The sequence below is a fragment of the Orycteropus afer genome, unplaced genomic scaffold (assembly GCF_000298275.1).
Source record: "Orycteropus afer afer isolate SDZICR_OR568_19922 unplaced genomic scaffold, OryAfe1.0 scaffold00019, whole genome shotgun sequence".
Taxonomy (NCBI): Eukaryota; Metazoa; Chordata; class Mammalia; order Tubulidentata; family Orycteropodidae; genus Orycteropus; species Orycteropus afer.
Genome location: NW_006921606.1, coordinates 445,812 through 460,562, shown reverse-complemented (window position 1 = coordinate 460,562; position 14,751 = coordinate 445,812).

The window sequence follows — 14,751 nt, the reverse complement described above, 5'->3', positions numbered from 1 at the left end:
GGAGGGATGGACACAGGGAAGAGGTAACTATGGGGAGGAAGTGGGAGGGGAGCTGTTGCATTGTAGTAAACTGTGGTCAATGTCATGAGACAAAGTAGATGTGAACTGCTGTATGGAAAGTGAATTTGCTCTGTAAACCTTCACCCAAATCACAATAAAACAACAACAACAAAAAGAGGTTATGATGGAGAAAGGGGTGGAAGGCCTGATCACTGAGTCTCCCATTGGATATGAGGACAGAGTCATTATACTAAAGGTGGTAAGAAATGTGGGCCTGGAACTCCTGAGGACCCTCCTTGGGCTCCTCATTCCATGGTGCACTGTGGTGGGCTTGAGGAGGGGTGCTACAGACTGGGCTGCTACGGGGACCCTTGACTTCTTGACTCCAAGAAGTGCCCCACCTCTCACATGAGAGAGCAGAGGGAAATCTTCCAGCAGCCATAGACCCCAAGCCTAAGAGGAAGACAGAGCAAGGCCCCACTTCTACCACTTCCTCCTCCTCCCCACCACAGCTTCCCTATCTATGAAATGGCAGTGATGATGATGGTGGTGGCATCTACATCAGAAGCTGTGAGATCTGGATGAGTTGTCACATGTGCTTAGGACAGGACCTGCTCTCAGGAGGTACATTTGCATTGTCATCCCTTCATGAGTAGCTGTGTTATTTGGGTGAATTACTGCCTTGCAGACTCACTACATATGCATTTCCCTCACAGTAGATAGCATTGGGCTTGACCTTTCTTTCCTAGAGGATCTCCCCTGTCCTGAGCCCCCTTGTATGTATGAGGACCAAATGGGGACATGCCAGATGTTCCTGAGGCAGCAAGGCAACAAAGCCAACAAGCCCAGACAGAGGCCCTTCCTCAGAGGCCTCCTCAAACTCCAAAGCTCCTTAAAGAATGCTTATGACTACCTGTTTGAAGAAGCAATACTAGATGCTTCAGTGATTTTCTTGAAAAAAAATGTTTGAGTCCATGATTGCAGGACCAAGAATTAGGAGGAGTAAAACAGGGACATTCCAATGCCACGGACCTTCAGGGTTAGAAAGCTGCCAAAAATTGAACCACTTGCTCAGCTGCAGAAATAGCCTCCGAGGTTGGGCATAGCTCCTTTTCCTGGTGCGTTCTTGCTTTTGTACCAATTTCTTCTAAATCATCTTGATTGGAATCTAGAGGAAACATGCTACATTTTGTCCAAGGACAGGAGAGATGTTTGGACCCCTAGGGACATGCTCAAAAACCGTTGTCATTGAGTCAACTTTGACTCATGGCACCCCCAAGTGTGTCAAGGAGAACCGTGCTCCCTAGGGTTTTCAATGATAGATATTTCAGGAGTAGATCTCCTTTCTTCCTAGGTGCCTCTGAATGGACTTGGCAGTTGGCTGCCAAGCAAGTTAACCATTTCCACCACCCAGGGACTACAGGGACATGCTCAGTGTCACTAAATGTGGGTGGTAATTATGGGAGGCTTGGGGTCATTCATTTCTGTTTTTTTCACTGTGATTTGGGTGCAAATTTACAAAGCAGATTTTTTTTTTTTTACTCTCAATAGTTCATGCACATTTGATTTCACAGCCCTGATTACAAAAGCTGTCCTCCTCTCCCCTCCCTATGATTACCCATTCCCTGTGCCCTTCTTATCTATGCATTCCTGTCTGTCCAGCTTTCTCTCTATGTGAATGCTGCCCCTCTGATGTCTCATGGGTGATTATCTAAGGGGTGGATCTCCCTAGGGTGGTGGTGGTTGTTGTTTTGTGCCATCGAGTCAAGTCAGACCCAACTCATAGCGACCGCTCCTTGGGTTTCTGAGGCAGTATCACTATGGAAGTAGATTGCCCAACCTTCCTTCCGAGGAGTGGCTGGTGGGTTTGAACCACCAGCCTTCTGGTTAGCAGTCAAGTGCCTTAGGCACAACACTACCAGAGTTCCTATAAAGTACTTAGAAGAGCTTTATAAATTAAAGGTCCCTACTTTTTTCTTCTTAATAGTAGTAATAGAAGAGGCACTAATAGTATATTACTATTACTGTTGCCTTTATTTTCATGCTAGACTAAGCTCTATGAGGTTGTTACAAATAATCAAACACAAATTGAAACATAAAGCTTTATTCCAAGGAATCCTTCTATGTGCATGCAGGAAGATAATTCTGTTTCTAGAAATGTTGTTGTTGTTGTTGTTGTTATGTGCCATCAAGTCGGCCCTGACTCATAGCGACCCCTCCTTGGATTTCTGAGGCAGTATCACTCCGGATGTAGATTGCCCCATTTTCCGTCAGAGGAATGGCTGGATGTATCTCCCTGGGGTAAGTGTTCTGATTGTAGGTCTTTCTACTGTTGGGCTGAGAGCCAGTCCATGGGAGTGAGTTCATTTCTAGGTAGGAAGGATAACCTGGGGCCATGGTCTCAGGGGGTTCCACCAATATCTATATGACCAGTAACTCTGATCATTTGTGTCTTTTTGAATTTTGTTCCACATTTTCCCTGCCACTCTGTCCAGGATCTCCAGTTTTGATCCCTTTGCAAACAGTCGGCCCCAACTCATAGCGACCCCTCCTTGGGTTTCCCCAAGGCAGTATCTATTAGTTCCAGTAATTTTCTTGTTGAGTCTCTTGGGTTTTCTATGTTTAGGACTATGTCATTTGCAAATAGAGATAGCTTTACTTCTTTGCCTATGTGGATGCCTGTTATTTCTACTTCTTGCCTCATTGCCCTGGCTAATGTTAAATGGAAGTGGTTAGAGGACATCCTTGTCTGGTTCCCATTAAAGGGGAAATGCTTTGAGTATTTCTTCATTGATAATAATATTGGCTGTGGGTTTTGTAATATATGCCCTTTAATATGTTTTGGATTTTACCTTCTATTACTATTTTCTGAGAGTTTTGAACAGGAATCATTGTTGGATTTTATCAAATGCCCTTTCTGCATCAATTGATATGATCATATGGTTCTTTTGTTTTAGTTATGTGATGGATTATAGTTATTGTTTTTCTGATGTTGAACCATCCTTGTATATCTGGTATGAATCTCACTTGGTCATGATGTATTATTATTATTATTTGTTATGTTGTTGGATTCTGTTGGCTAGGATTTTGTTGAAGATTTTTACATCTATATTCATGAGGGATATTGGTCTGTGGTTTTCCTTTTTAGTGGTGTCATTACTTGTTTTTGGTATCAAAGTTATGCTTGCTTCATAGAATGAATTTAGGAGTATTCCATCACTTTCTCTGTTCTGGAATAGTTTGAGTAGTATTGGTGTCAGCTCTTCTCTAACTATGTGATGGAATTCTTCAGTGAAGCCATCTGGGCCAGGACTTTTTTTTGTTGTTGGGAGTTTTTTTCTATGATCTGCTCAATTTCTTCTTTTGTTATGGGTCTGTTCAAGCATTCTCTCTCAGACTGAATTAGTTTAGATAGGTCCCCTAGTGAAGTAGTGCCTAAGGCATTTGACTGGCTAACCAGAAGGCTGGCAGTTCAAACCCACCAGCCACTCCTCAAAAAGAAGATGGGGCAATCAACTTCCATAGTGATACTGCCTCGGAAACCAAAGGAGGGGTAGCTATGAGTCGGATCTGACTCGATGGCAGTGAGTGAGTGTTTCTAGAAATTTGTCCATTTCTTCTAGATTCTCTAATCTGTTGGAGTATAATTATTCATAATATAGAATATTATCTTTCTTATTTCAGTTGGTTCTGTTGTGATGTTGCCCTTTTCATTTATTATTCATGTATTTGCATTGTCTCTTTCTTTTCCTTTGTTAAATTTGCCAGTAGTTTGTCAATTTTGTTCATCTTTTCAAAGAACTAGCATCTTGTCTTGTTGATTTTCTCTACTTTTTCTTTGTTTCTTTTATTTTTGGCTTCATCTATTTCTGCTTTGATCTTTATTATTTCCGTACTTGTAGATACTGGTTTCTTTTGTTGATCTCTTATGTAATTGTTGGAGTTGAGTTAAAGTGTTGATTGATTTTGATTCTTTCTTCTTCCTTGATGTATACATTTATTGCTATATACTGACCTGTTAGTACTGCTTTCACAGTGTCCCAAAGATTTTGGTAAGTTGTATTTTCGTTCTCATTTGTTTCTAGGATTTTTTTTTTTTTAATTTCACACTTTATTTCTTCTGTTGCCCAGTAGTTTTTGAGCAGTGTGTTTTATTAGATTTTTTCCCTTGGTTTTCCTATTACTGATTTCTAATTTTATAGCGTTGTGATCCAAGAAGATGGTTTGTAGTATTTCAATGAATTTAAATGTATTGAGGCTTCTCTTGTGGCCTAATGTATGGTCTATTCTGGAGAATGATCCATGTGCACTGGAGAAGAATGTGTATTGTGCTTTTGTTGGGTGGAGTGCTCTGTATATATCTATGAGGTCAAGTTGGTTAATTGTGTTGTTGAGTTTTTGTGTATCTTTGATGAATTTTTTTCTAGTTGTTCTGTACTTCCTTGAAAGTGGTGTATTACTTCTCCTACTACTATTGTAGAGTTGTCTGTTTTTCCCTTAAATTCAGTTAATATTTGCTTTTTATATTTTGGAGCTCTTTCATTGGGTACTGTTTTGGTTATCTAATGCTGCTTTGATAGAAATATACCACAAATGGAATGGCTTGAACAAAACAGGAGTTTATTCTCTTACTTGGAGGCTTAAAGTCTGAGTTCAAAGTGCCAGGCTCTAGGGGCTTGGTGAAAGCCCCTCAACCTTGGCTTTCAGCTCTGCCTCCTGCTCCTGGTGCACTGAAGCTAGAGCCTTTTCTTCACTCAGACAGCTGCTGGCTGCTGAGGCTGACAAGTCCAAGGTTGACAAGTAAAAAAAGACAGTCCCAATGTTACCAAACAACATGGCAGGCCACTAATTCAAGTCCAGATGAATTCCCAAGATTGGCAGGGCATGGCAGCCTGTTGAACAATGACTTGGATCTGTGCAGGGTTCAAATGTGCCAAAAGGCTAGAGACCATTTCTAAAGCTGTTTCTTATATATGGGAAGCAGAGCACATCCCCAAAGTGGCTACTCAGCTTCTCCAATAGATTCCACCATGGAGTTAATTCCCAATCTCACCATGGGGAATAACTACATCCAGCTGCCCAGCCACTCAACCAGGCCCAAGTTGACACACAAACTTAACTACCACAGGTGCATAGATATTTATTATGGTAATGTTCTCTTGATCAATTGACACTTTTAACCCACATAATGTCCTTCTTTGTCCCTTATACTTGTTTTCACCTTGAAGTCTATTTGATCAGAAATTAATATTGTCACTCCTGCTCCCTTTTGGTTGCCATTAGCTTGATATATTTTTTTACACCCTGGTGGTGTAGTGTCTAAGGCACTTGACTGCTAACCAGAAAACTGGCGGTTCAAACCCACCAGCCACTTCTCAGAAGGTTGGGCAATCTACTTCCATAGTGATACCGCCTCAGAAACCCAAGGAGGGGTCATTATGAGTTGGATCCGACTCGATGGCAAACAACAAAAACAACAACAACTTGATTTTTAATTTATTTTTATCTTTGTGTCTAAGGTGGGTCTCTTATAGGCAGAATATTGATGGGTCTTCTTTTCTTATCCAATCTGCCATTCTCTTTCTCTTGACTGGTGCCTTTAGTCCATTCACATTGAGTGTAATCAGTGATACGTATGAATTTTTCATTGTCATTCTACTTTTGTTGTTGTTGTTGTTGTGTTGTTGGAGATTTTTTTGTTCCATATATTTTTCTGTGCTGAGCTCATTTTATTTTTTCTCTTTTCTTCATTATTGTTGGTTTTGTGGTTACTAAGTCCTTGTGATTTTCCTCTTCTTAGTTTGGTTACAAGGATGGTTAATTTTCTTTGCAGTTACCTTGAAGTAAATTCTTATCTCCCTAGGTTTGGAACAGTCCATTCTATAAAGACATTGCCCTGTCTTCCTCTACATTTGGAAGTTTTGTAATTATTTTTTTTTCCTCTCTGTTTGCTTTGTTGCTGATGTCATCTGCAGGTTGACTCCCCTATTTCTGTGTGTGTATTTATTTATTTATTTTTTGTGAACTTATTTTGAACATCTGTTTCTGTTTTGGTTTCTAGGTGGTGGTGCCAAGTGTCTTGATTTTAATTTGTTGTTCTCTGTTGTGAGTTCTCTATTGGAAGGAAGGACTGCCTTTTGCATTTCTTGTAGGGTTGGTCTGGTTTTCACAAATTCCCTTAATCTGTTTGTCTGAAAATGTCTTGATTTCACCCTCGTATTTGAGGGACAGTTTGGCTGGATATATAATTCTTGGTTGGCAATTCTTTTTCTTCATGGTTTTGTATATGACATTCCATTGCTGCCTTGCCTGCATGGCTTCTGCCGAGAAATCAGAGCTTAGTCTTACTGGTTGCCTGTTGTAGGTGACATTTTGTTTTTCCCAAGCTGCCACCAAAATTATTTCTTTGTCTTTGGTTTTGGAAAGTTTGATTAGGATATATCTTGGTGATTTTCTCTTGGGATCTATCCAATATGGTGAATGTTGAGCTTCTTGGATGGATATCTTTTCTTCTTTTATGATATGGGGAAATTTTTCTGTTAGCAAGTCTTCGACAATTTTCTCAGTGGGTTTTTTTTTTTTTTTTTTTTTTTTTTTTTGCCTCCTCTTGTTCTGGTATTCTAGTCAGGTGAATGTTGTTTGTTTTCATGTCATCCCATATAACTCTTATGTTTTCTTCATTTCTCTTAAATCTTTGTTCTGATTTTTCCTCATACAGGCTGGCATCAATGTATTTGTCTTCTAGCTGGGAAAGGTGTTCTTCAGCCACTTCTAATCTACTCTTTTGCCCTTCCAATGTGTTATCTATCTCCATAATTTTAGTGTTCATCTCCTGGACTTCTAATTGCTGTTTTTGTATTATTTCTAATTGTGAGTTTATGTTGTTTTTTTAGCTTGGGCACTTGTTTCTACTATCTTGCCCTGGGTGTTTTGTTTTTTAAATTTAATTTGAAGTTGTCTATTGTTTACTTGACATTTTGAAGTTGTTGTCTTTATTTGTTAGTTGTGTACTGATTTTTTCCACCCGGTTTTATGTTTTACTATATCTGGAAGTGTGGAGCAGGTGTACTTCTTTGCTTGTTAACTTGACAGTACTGGGTCATTCTCCAGCTTTTTCTGTGTTGGTGGAATCCCTGGTGGGGATGTGGGTGAGGGTCTCTGTTCATCATGAAGAGGATTTGTAGTTAGGAAGAGCAGGTGTTGTCCACCATCTGTCATTGACCCTGTAGTGCAGGAGCTTTTGGTGTTACTTGTCTGTTGGGTGAGGTGTTCAGTGTAGTAGCTACTTCTGACTAGTGGACAGTTAATATGTTCCTCCCATTGGACAAGGGAGGGAAAAGAAAATGAAACAAACAAACAAACAAACAAAAACCAAGGAGATGAAAAATGGATGACAAGAAATAGAGAAAAAGAAAAAACAATATAAGAAAAAGAGAATATAAAAGTGGGTGTAGGAGGGGTGAAGGTTTGGCAAAAATGAAAGTCAAACAGGGACAGTGGAGCAAGTGTGCAGGTACAAAGGATGAAAAATTGGGCAAGAGGATAGTAGAACAATGAAGGAAGGATAAGGTATTTGAGGAGGAGTCCCTCCAGTTACGTTTAGCCAACAACTCTGGGAACTGACCATTGTGGTAGAATCCACTCACTCCCTGGAGCACCTGCACAGGAGAAAGGGGTTCAACACAAGAAGAAATCCCCTGGAGAGAAAGACAGAGGCTATTTTCTGTGTTAGTGTGAGACAATTCAGTCAGTGGTGCAGGCATGGAGAGGACAGCCACAGCCCCTGGCTCTGTCTGGAGCAGTCTACCGATGATGGCACCTGTCAATCAAATCCTGCAGTTCAAGCCCACCAGCCTCCCCAAAGGACAATGGGCTGCCTTCCTCCATGCAGATCCACAAGTCATGTAATCTCAGGTCTCAGTTCCACTCTGTGCTAAAGAGTTGGTAAGAGTTGGACTCGATCCCACTGCCATTTGTTCAATTTGGGGTTCTGTTTATTAGGAGCTCTGGTGGGGTAGTGCCTAAGGCATTTGACTGCTAACCCAAAAGGCTGGCAATTCAAACTCACCAGCCACTCCTCAGAAGGAAGATTGGGCAAACCACTTCTGTAGAGATTAAAAAAAATAACCTCACTGCTGTTGAGTTGATTATGACTCATAGTGACCCCTCCTTGAGTTTCCCAGGTGATATCTCTATGGAAGGAGATTGCTGGGCCCCAGGCCACCTTGAAAAACTCCCAGTGTGACTATTCTGAGTCTTTGATGCCTGTAGTTTTCATATATGCTTTTGTTGTTGTTGTTGTTGTTCCCCCTTCTCCTTGACCTCCTTTGTATTTCTAATGACTTCTCTTTGGCTCTACCAGCTGGCAAGATTTTTTTCTTTTTATTTTTCCCAGTTACTTAACCTGCTCCCTTTTGCTACCTTCACTGGATCTAATACTTTATCATCTCATTAGCTGCTCATAACTCCAGTATCATTATTTGCATCTACTCCAGTATCATTATTTGCATCTTCTTTACCTAGTTTCTCAAAATCTCTGTTGATAGAGGTATGTAGTGCATCTGTTAGTGGGACATCATCTTCTCCAAGCCTCACTTCTGTTTTTTAAGTTTAAAGAAATTAACGAGCAGTTAGTTCTTGACACTATATTGGAGCCTTGCTCCTGGGATGTTTCCTGGGCACTGAGAAGACACACCTACTCTGGTGGGGCTGTGTGACCTGTGCTACCTTGGATGTGCTCAATTTCCAGGGCCAGCCCAGAACATACTTCCTACATGTCCTCTTCCCTACACCAACCTCACTGTGCTAGTTAAGGTTATGTGTCAACTTGGCTGGGTCTGGTTTTGAGTGGCTGGACAGCTGGATGTACTGATTTCCCCATGATAAGACTGATAATCAACTCCAAAGTGAAATCTACTGTGAGCAGCTGAGTAGCTGCCATAGGGGTGTGGTCAAAGAAGCTTTGGGAAAGGTCTCTTGCTTTTGGCACATTTGGATCCTGCTTTTGGCCAAGTCTTCATTTCAGTCTCCTACTACATTGTCTGCCAATCTGTTAATGGACTTGAATTAGTGGCATGTCATATTGCTTAATAATCTTGGTACTGTGCCATTGTACTTGTTGACCTTGGGTTTGTCAGCCTCAGCAACCAGCAGCTGCCTGAGTTAAGAGACATCTCCAGGTTCAGTGCACTGGGAGCAAATGATAGAGCTGAAACCCAAGGTCAAGGAGCCTTCACCCAGCTACTAGTGCCAGCACTTTGAATTTGGACTCCTAGCCTCCTAAACTGTAAAAGAATAAATCTCTATTTGTTCAAGCCATCCACTTGTGGTATGTCTGCTATAGCAGTACTAGATAACCAAACAGATTTTGGTAGTGAGAGTAGGGTGCTGCTCTAACAGATACTTAAAATGTGGAAACAGGAGTGGAGTGCATCCTTGGACCTGAAATTCCTGCATTGACACTGGCAGAGAGACCGGCAGCAGAACTGAGAGACTGGCATGAGAGAGAGCCACAGGCATACCAGCTTACGAAGGAGAAAGCTTGATGCCATTGGGCAAGTGGCTTCCTGGTGGAGTGGGTTGCCTTTGGGCATTAATTGATAGTACAGACTGGCATGAAATGGAATAGCAGGTTTTCTGACCCACAGAAGAGAAAGCTGACTGCCTTTAAGCAGGAAGCTTTCTGGTGGAGTGGGTTGCCTTTGAACATTAATTGGCAGAAACTGAGAGACCAAAGAAATGGGAAGCAAAGATCCCTCAGCCTCAAAGGGTAGGACCATGACCTGTGGGGCTACAACCACCACAGACTTCTGGGTTTCAAAGAGTCAACAACTTGGTTCTGGAGTGTGGGGCTGCCGTTCATGAGGGCCAGTGTGATGGGGCCACAGCTGCTGCCCAAAAGTGAGGGGGTAGGGCTGCCATGCCCAATGGGCAGAGGAACAGAGCCTGCCAGGCTAAGGAGGTGAGGTTGCCATTCAGATGGTCTAGAAGACTCAGACTACCCAATGAAGGATATCTGTATAGGTACTCAGTTGACAAGGGGTGGAATTGTGGTAGTTGAGGTTATGTGTCAACTTGGCTGGACCTGGTTTTGAGTGGCTGGGCAGTTGGATGTAGTTGTTCTCCATGGTGATGTCTCTTATAGCAGGCATTGTTGTTATATGCTGTCGAGTCAGCCCTGACTCATAGCGACCCCTCCTTGGGTTTCCAAGGCAGTATCACTATGGAAGTAGATTGCTCAACCTTCCTTCCGAGGAGTGACTGGTGGGTTTGAACTGCCAGCCTGCTGGTTAGCAGTCAAGTGCCTTAGGCACTACACTACTAGAGCTCCCAAAGCAGCACTAGGTAACCAAAACATCCACTCTGCCAAGGACTGAGATGCAAGTGTACTATACACTCACATTTTTGAGATGCCTTAGTGGAATGTGTCATGACCAGTATATATTGATTTCCCCATACCACATATTGATTTCCCCACATAGTGTCTAAGGCATTTGACTGCTAACCAGAAGGCTGGTGGTTCAAACCCACCAGCCACTTCTTGGAAGGAAGATTGGGCAATCTGTTTCCTTAGAAATACCACCTTGGAAATCCAAGGAGGGGCCGCTATGAGTTGGAATTGACTTGACAGCAGTGACTTTTTTTTTTTTTGTTAGTGCAGAGTGACATCTTGGCTCCCTTCCAGGAAATGTCAACAAACTCTTGTCATAAAAATTCCTTCCCTTGAAGGGCATCTGTGAGTTTCACCTGGGCAAGATAAGCCTAGGAGCTCAGATTATGCTTCAAGGGCAGGTAGAAATATCAGCTATCGTTTCCTTGTGACCTTTGGCTGAGTGAAAGCTATCATCTGGGGAAATCTGTGGGTCCCTCCCAGCAGCCCGCCCTGCCACAGCTCATTCCTGACAAGATGCCAGGATGGAAGGGACTCTACTTATGGTGTAGCAGCCTGCCCTACTCTGCAAGAGCACATCCTAGGTACGACAAGATCATGCCCATGAGTCCACTAAGCAAAACCATACCAGTTGCTGTCAAATCAACTCAGACTCATATTGACCCCATATATGTTAGAATAGAACTATGCTCCATAGGGTTTTTTCAGTGGCCGATTTTTCAGAAGTAGATTGCCAGGCCCTTTCCTCTAAGGTGCCTCTAGGTAGACTCAAACCTCCAACTTTCTGGTTAGCAGCCATGCATATTAACCATTTTACTACCTGTTGTAGTTGTTAGGTGCCATTGGGTTGTTTCTGACTCATTGCGACCATCTGTACAATAGAGCAAAACACTGGCCAGTGCTGCACATCCTCACAATCTATGCTGCAAGATCTAGAGCATCTGTGCAGACAGGGCACTAAGCCACATTTTCGCCTTCTCCATCACTACCATTGGGGAAAATCCCAGCCTTTGTGATAAACTGAAGGCCATCAAATCAATTTCAACTCATAGTGTTTCCAAGGCTGTAAATCTTTAACAGAAGCAGATTGCCCCACCTTTCTCCTGCAGAGCAGCTGGTAGGTTCAAACCACCAATCTTTTGGTTAGCAGCCAAAAGGTTTACCCACTATGCCACCAGAACTCCTACAGTCTTAGTGATCACTGCTGTCAAGTCAGATCCAACTCATAGCGACCCCTCCTTGGGTTTCTAACGCGGTATCACTATAGAAGTGGATTGCCCAACATTCCTTCTGAGGAGTGGCTGGTGGGATTGAACTGCCAGCCTTCTGGTTAGCAGTCAAGTGCCTTAGGCACTACGCTACCACCAAGCCACTGCCAAGTACCTAGACTCCAAAGGGAGCAGGATCTGGTGCCTGTAGTTTGCAGGGTGGACAGGAAGGCTCTGGGCATCTGGCCACACTATAACTTCCCATGCCCTTATGCACCCTCCCACAAAGAAAAGTCCTGCACATATACTCCATTCAAATGACCCAGAGGGGTCTGGTCTCTTCTCACTGTCTTCTCCAGCCTCTGCACAAAGAACCTAGATCCTAAATATATTTATCTTTTACATGTGAGGAGTGACTTACAAAGTTATTAAAACCAAAAGGTCTGTCAGGGGCAACTGTCAGATCATAAATTATGGCTGCATTCTTTATCTCCCTTTGACCTTATTTGAATAGCTGGTATCGGCTGATAACCTCCTGCTATAGGACATTCATTTCCCTGTCAAAGGTGCACATGGGTTGTTTGTGGAATGACTAGAGTTTTGTTGGTGGCCCTTTTAAGAAAATATCTTGTTTCCAGAAGGCATGAGTAGTTTCCCCTCCCATGCACAGTCAGCCAACCTGGCAAGCATTTTGCCTGCTCAGCTGATAATCTGTTGAATGGTGACTCTTATTTGCAGGCACTCCCCACTTTTCTACTTTCTCAGTCTCATTTTATGTTCATGAGCAAGGTAAGATGCAACCTCAGCACGAGCAGCAAAGGGCCTGTAAGACCCAGCTGGGCTGTGACTCAGAGCCTCTCTTCTCAGTGAGGCTGCTGCTTAGCATGCCCTCCACTGTCCTCCCAGATGAGTCTCTCTCCAAACATTATCATTCTTGCCAACTGACTGCAATTTGGATTTCATGGTGGTTCTATGTATTATGCTAAAATGACTCATCTTCCCTATTACAGCAGGATGATGACTGTTATGCAAAAGGCAACTGCTACTGTTCTCATGAGCCTTGCAATTAGGAAGAAAAGAATAAAAATCCAAAACTTGTTACATACCTAACAACTCTGAAGCTGCTCCAGAACTTGGAAATGGACTGAAAAGAAAAAAAGTATCACTGATTGTGCTGGAAAGGGAACCAGGGCCCTGTGAGCACAGAGACCCACATGGGCAGCAGGGCCTGGGGTCCTACACTCTGGTCCTACCCTACAGCTGTCCTGCTTTTCATCTCTTTTACCCTTTTCCTTTCCTTCTCCTTTATTTTTCCTTGTCCTCTTATCTTCTTTCTCCTATTACTACTCTACTTCCTCTTCCCCCCTTTTTTCCCCTCCCCTCACCTTCTCCTTTTTCATCTTCTCCACCTTCTTTTCTTTCTTCTGCCTTCTCTATGCCTCAGACCTCCTGAGGAGATAGGAGTGTCTGTAGTACTTCCACCAAAACCAAACCTACTGCTATGGAGTTGATTCCATCTCACAGCAACCCTATAGTACATAGTAGCCAAGGCTACATCTTTCTCCCACAGAATGTCTGGTGGGCTCAAAGCACCAAGCTTTTGGTTAGTCGCTAAGCACTTAAAGACTGCACCACCAGGGCCCCTGTGGTTCTCAGGGCAAATTAATTTGGTTCAACTGAAACTTGATGACCAATGCAGAGGCTTTGGATTAGCACGATGTGACAAATGTGGGTGAGACACGGCCTAGCTCCTGCAGGGGAGAGAAGAGCCCTGTAAACCAGTGCTGGTTTCTGAAGTGGCCTCAGCCATTGCTGTACCTCTGCTGCCACCACCACCCCTAAAGCTACAGCTCCATCTCAGACAGGGCCCCTGACAGCTACCCATGCCCACCTGCTCATCTATGCCAACAGGTTCCAAACCTGCTCGTGTTGCATTTTTTATTTAGGTAAATGGCATCAGTCATTCAAGCTGGAAGGCCAGGAACTCTCTACCATGCCCTCACCCATAATGCCCATTGATTTGACCTCTGATCTCTCTTTTCCACATACCAAGACACTTCTCATCTGCAAAGTTGAGATTCCATCCTAACAGGTCTGGTCCTCGGTGGCCTTTTCCATTGTATTTGACACTGGGCTCAGAGATGCACCCTTGCCTAAAGCCGTTCAAATGTTCCTCATTGTCTTTACCCAGACCCTGAACTTAACTGGCTCTGCTCAACAACCCCCACTTCTCTATACTCCCTCCCCACCACCCACCATAGTTTGGCAGTTCTGCTCTAAACAACTTCTTGTTCAGCTATTTCATTTTGAAAGTGTGGACTTACCACAATGATAGAGTTCTATATCATACTTTGACGAGTAGCAACTGGGGTCCTAAAGGCTTGTGAGTGGCCATCTAAAGTGCAACCATTGGTCTTCTCCCTGTCTGGAGCAAAGAAGAGTGAATAAAATAATAATAAAAAAAAAATGCAAGGAAACAATTAGACCACATGAACCTCAGTCTCATGACACTGAGACCAGAAGAAGTAGAAAGACTCAGCACCGCTGCTGACTACTCTGAAAGAGATCACAATAAGAGGTCAAGGGTAGAGTGGGGGAAAATATGGAACAAAACTCAGAATCATACAAAAGACTATGCTTTCTGATCTGATGAAGACTGGTGGAACCTCCAAGACTACGGCCCATAGGTACCCTTCAAGCTAGGAACTGAACTTAACCTCCATGACTCAACTGGCAGCCAAATGATAGACCTGTAAGGTGAACAGTAATAACCAGAAGATATGCACTCATGAGAACAATAAAGCATATGAAATCAGGAGAACAGCATTTGCCCAGAGATAGAACTAGGAAGGTGGGAGGGAATGGGAAGAAAGAACAAAGGGAAGGGGTGAGTATAGGGAGAAAGTGCAAAGAATTTTGTTACTGTGTGGAGATTGCAGTAAATGTCATAAAACAAAATATGTATGGATTTTTGAATAGAAAACAAATTCACTAGAATTTTCACTCAAATCACACACACACACACAAAGTGACAACTTCTATTCTAAGACATTTTTTAGATTTCTTTTTTTTTTTAATTGTGATTTGGGTGAAGATATACAGAGCAAATTCACTTTCCATACAGCAGTTCACATATACTTTGTCTCATGACAT